This window comes from Impatiens glandulifera, unplaced genomic scaffold, assembly GCF_907164915.1.
Source record: "Impatiens glandulifera unplaced genomic scaffold, dImpGla2.1, whole genome shotgun sequence".
Classification (NCBI taxonomy): Eukaryota; Viridiplantae; Streptophyta; class Magnoliopsida; order Ericales; family Balsaminaceae; genus Impatiens; species Impatiens glandulifera.
The window spans coordinates 133,328-138,387 of NW_025919012.1; positions in this window are offsets into that span (position 1 = coordinate 133,328).

The following is a 5,060-nucleotide window of genomic DNA, read 5'->3' on the forward strand; positions in this document are numbered from 1 at the left end:
GAGACGTGTCTTCCAAGCGTTCGGTTGGCTGATCAAGGTTAGACTGATCGGTAGGCTGAACAGAGTCAAACCGACCAATTTCTTCAGTTGAAACTGAAGAATCAACTTTCTGCGGTAAAGCATCTTGATCAGGATGAGGTTCGTCATCAACCGCTTGATCATTGACAAATCGTCTATAAACTGGAACCTCATCTTCATCATCAGAATAGATATTGAAATTTTCCATTCTGTTGTGAAGGTCGAAGGGTAATGCAGTATTTCGTTCAACCGATTCATCAAAAACAATGTGAGATGTTTCTTCAACTGTTAAAGTTCTAGTATTATAGATTCTATATGCTTTACTTACAGCTGAATATCCCGACATTATTCCTTCATCGGATTTAGCATCAAAAGCGGTTAAATAATTTTTATCGTTGTTGTGAACAAAACATTTACTACCAAAAATTCTAAAATACCGTATGTTTGTAATTCTATCATAGTATATTTCAAAAGGAGTTTTAGAAAATCGTTTAGTTACTAGAGACCGGTTTTGAGTATAACATTCGTTATTGATAGCCTCAACCCAAAATTTTTGAGAAATACCCGAATCGGCTATCATTGACCTTGTAGCTTCCTTGAGAGTTCGGTTTCTTCTCTCAGCCAGGCCGTTTTGTTGAGGAGTTCTGGCACTAGACAACTCGTGTCTAATACCGGAATCATCAATAAAGGTAGTTAAATTGTTGTTTGTAAATTCGGTTCCTCTATCACTTCTGATTTTGTTTACCCGAATAGATTTTTCATTTTGTATTCTCATAATTAGTTTGATCAGGTTTGGTGTTGCTTGATTTTTAGAAGGTAAAAATATTACCCAAGTAAATTTAGAATAATCATCAACAACTACCATAGTATATTGCATGCCTCCTAGGCTTGTTACTCTAACCGGACCAAACAAATCCATATGCAGGAGTTCTAAACATCGTTCGGATTGGTGATTTCCTTTACTTTTGAAAAAAGACTTTATTTGTTTATCTATTTGACATGCAGCACATACTTTATCTTTTGAAAACTTAATATTTGGAAAACCGTAAACTAATTCCTTAGAGCATATGAAGTTTATTGTTTTGAAGTTCAAATGTTTTAGCCATTTGTGCCAAAGCCAGTTTGGGTCATTTCCGACTATCATGCATACAGGATTTTCAAACTTAGTTTTCCAATCAACTTTGTAAATGTTTCCCATTCGGTTTCCGGATAGTAGAATATCATTTTGATGATCTTTAACTAAGCATGCATTTTTATGAAACTCAACTTTGTATCTTACATCGCAAATTTGACTAATGCTTAACAGGTTGAAAACAGGTTTTCTACAAATAATACATTATTTATAGACAGGTTACCATGGACAATCTTACCCTTGCCCACGGTTCTACCTTTTGAGTTGTCACCAAATGTGATAACTGCTCCGGTTTCATAAGTGATATCTGCTAGTAGTCTGTTGTTACCGGTCATGTGTCTTAAACATCCACTGTCCAGATACCATTCCGAGTTCCTTAGCCGGTTGCTTCTCCTAACCTGCAAAAAAGAAATATTTACACCTTTTTGGTACCGACATTCAGTTGGGTCCGTGGTTGATTAGTCCCTTTGGGATCCAGACTTGGATGAGTCGGATCACTTTCCCGGTAATGGTTCTTATGGTATTTGGCTTAACTTCTTGCTCTTTGCCCAAGAGTGCCTTGTGTTGTGGTGACAAGTTTTGACTTGTTTGAGTTTGAGGTATACGTGTTTTATTGTGTTTATCTCCTAACCGGTTGGCTTTCCTTCTCTCAGGATGAAGCCATTTTTCCGAGTCAGTTGGGCTAACATATTTTAATTCCGGTTTTATGTCAGTTTCTGTCTCACTGTTGGTTGAAGAGCTCTTGACAAATCTTACGAAAGGAAGATTGTCTTTTGTGAGTTTCATCTCGTTAAAGTGATTTGGTTTGTTTGATTTGTTTTGTTTGTATCTAATACCAAATTTACACTTAGGATGCCTTTTATACTTGCACATCTGATTTACGGCTTTACGGGATCTTTCCCAAGCAGCCGTAATGTATTGTGTTCGTTCTTCTTCTTCAGTTACCGGTTGAACTATCTCCTCATTTTCTAAGGATAGTTTAGCCGGTTCTTATACTGTGGTTTCGCATAGCTCACCAGCGGTACCACTTGACTCTACGGTTTTATGTTCCACCCGAGTGAGCATATAAGCAGATATGTTTCTGAACTCAATGACCATTTCGTTGAGTGCAGAAATCAGATTTTCCTTAGTAAATTTATCAGAAGAAAAATCAATAAGGAGGTCTACTTTGAGCAACCTCCTGTTTTAAAAATCCTACCTTGATGAACCATGTTTTTAGACTAGATAAGGCATTATATGGCCATAAGCAGGCTCTTAGAGCCTGGTATGATACACTTACCAAATTCCTATTCGATTATGACTTCACCAAAGGTTCTGTTGATAAAACATTATTTAAATTTGTCAAAGATTCTCATATTTTACTTGTTTAAATATATGTTAATGACATTATTTTTGGATCAAATAACCCCAAGTTATGTAAGAAGGTTTCTAAGATGATGATAGATAAATTCGAGATGAGCATGATGGGGGTGTTAAATTTTCTTCTTGGGCCTTCAATTTCGTCAACTTGAAGAAGGCACCTTCATCAAACAGGCGAAGTACACAAAAGAGTTGCTGAAGAAGTTCAGCATGGAGAGTTGCTTTGCTGCCTCAACACAAATGAGTTCATCGATCAAGCTTGATAAAGAGAAACATGGTCAAAGCGTTGACATCACTGCCTATTGTGGGATCATCGTCTCCCTTCTCTATTAAACAGCAAGCTGGCCAGATATCCTCTTCATCGTTGGCGTCTAAGGGAGATTTCAGGCTAACTTAAACAATCCCATTATGTAGCTGCTAAAATAACTTTGAAATATCTTAAGGGTACTCAAAATGTGAGATTGTGGAACCCGAAGTATTCCAATTTCAATTTAATTAACTACTCTAATGCAGACTATGTAGGTTGTAAGGTGGACAGGAAGAGCATTAGTGGAACCTATCAATTTCTTGGTGATCGTCTTGTCTCCTGGTATAGCAAGAAACAGACTTCTAAAGCAAACTCAACGACTAAAGCGGAATATCTAGCTATTAGGAGTTGTTGTACTTAGTTGTTATGGATTCAACAATAACTGAAGGACTTCGGTATCCAAGCAAAGGAGTCTCCTATCTTTTGTGACAACACCAGCATCATAGTCATAACTTACAATTCGATGTTGCATTCGGGACCAAGCACATAGACATCAAACACTACTTCATCCGAGATCATGTGGCGCAGAAGCATATCCGGCTGGAATACATGTCAACAGATCAACAAGTGGCCGACATATTCACCAAGCCACTCCCCGAGACTAAGTTTTTCTACATTAGAAATATTTTGGGTCTTTTACATCCTAACTAAATTTTCTAAAAACACGGCATGCATAAATTTAGGGAGAACTTTTTTTCTCTTCAAAATGTTTTTATTGCATTTATTTTTATAAAAATACCATACATGAGTTTAGGGAGAAACTTTCTCTATAAAACCATTTTTATTGCATATACCTTGCATAAGTTTAGAGGGAAATGATTTAGTAAATATATTATAAAAAAATAACCAGAGGGTTTTCTCGATTTAAACAAATTAGATCATTCGATCGAAACTACTTTAGATTGAACTTAAACTACTTAAGCAACTTGGAATTTAAGTCGGTTGGTTATCTACATTTTGAACAAAATACCGCTCGGTCAGTCTTCGCTATAAGCGGAAGAGGTTTTATCAAATAAATAACTAACTCCTTAAATACAGGATATGCGGACAACACATCTATTTCGGTTATTTACATGAAAGTTCCGGTAGTTTAATCTTTGGACCAAAATGGGACAGCTGTCTTATTTTGTCATTATTTATCCTTATACCTTTCCCACTAAAACATTAAAAAGTTATATTTCGAAATATTTGGAGGAAATATCTTTTTTAAATAAATATTTTTTAAATATCCTCAAATATCAAATAACATGAAGACACGTGTCTTTCATTGTTAAAAATTATAACTGATATTCATTATTATGACGTATTAATATGATTGTTACAGGAGTATTATGCTTAATGAAGTAAATAATGATGAGTTTTCTTGGGAATATACTTTTTAAAATGACGTCCCTTTGTTTTAATTATAGAGTCTGGGAAACACGCTTTATTAATGTGACAATTTGTCTTCTTTTGCATTGAGTGTGGTTTGAAACATGTCCGTTCAGTCCTTAAAAACATCTTGCATGCCAAAAATTTTGTTTCACGTTATTCTTAAGATTTTCTTAAACACTAAAATTTCGAATTCTCTACCTTCTCTCTAGAAATAACTTCTTCATCTTCTTCAGTTCTTCTATATTATTGCAATGGCTAAAGAAAACGTTTTCTCTAACAATGTGATGGAGGTGGATTTCGAATACATCTACAACTCTGGGATAATGTAGATGGAGACAGTTTTTCGATCTATTGAGGCTTTCGGACTCTGGAAGTTCCTAGGGGATCCATTTATAAGCTACAACGAGGAAGTTTGGGCTTTCTTTAACTCGGAGAATATCATTGGAGATTATATTTCGACGAAGGTGAAGAGAACGAATACTATTCTTTCAGAATCCGCGTTCGCTGAGCTTCAAGAACTTCCGACGAAGGTCTTGGACTTTTCGAAAGAGATTCTTTCAGATATTTTACTCGAAATGCAAACCTATTTTTCCGATCTTAATGTTCATATCAGATGCTGTAGGAAGAAGAAGAATTTGAAATGTGAGTATCGCATTCTATGCGACATCGCTGCCAAATCACTCCAAGGGAGGGGAGGGGCCTTTGACTCGATAACCCAATCCATGTTTGAAATGATGTCTTCTATAATAAGGGGATCTGTTCTATTCAACATTATCAGTCAAATGGTATCTTCTCACAACAAAAGAAGTCTGGGATTTCACACCAGATTGGGTAGATCCTGAAGCATTTGAGAGTGTTCACCGGTCCAGG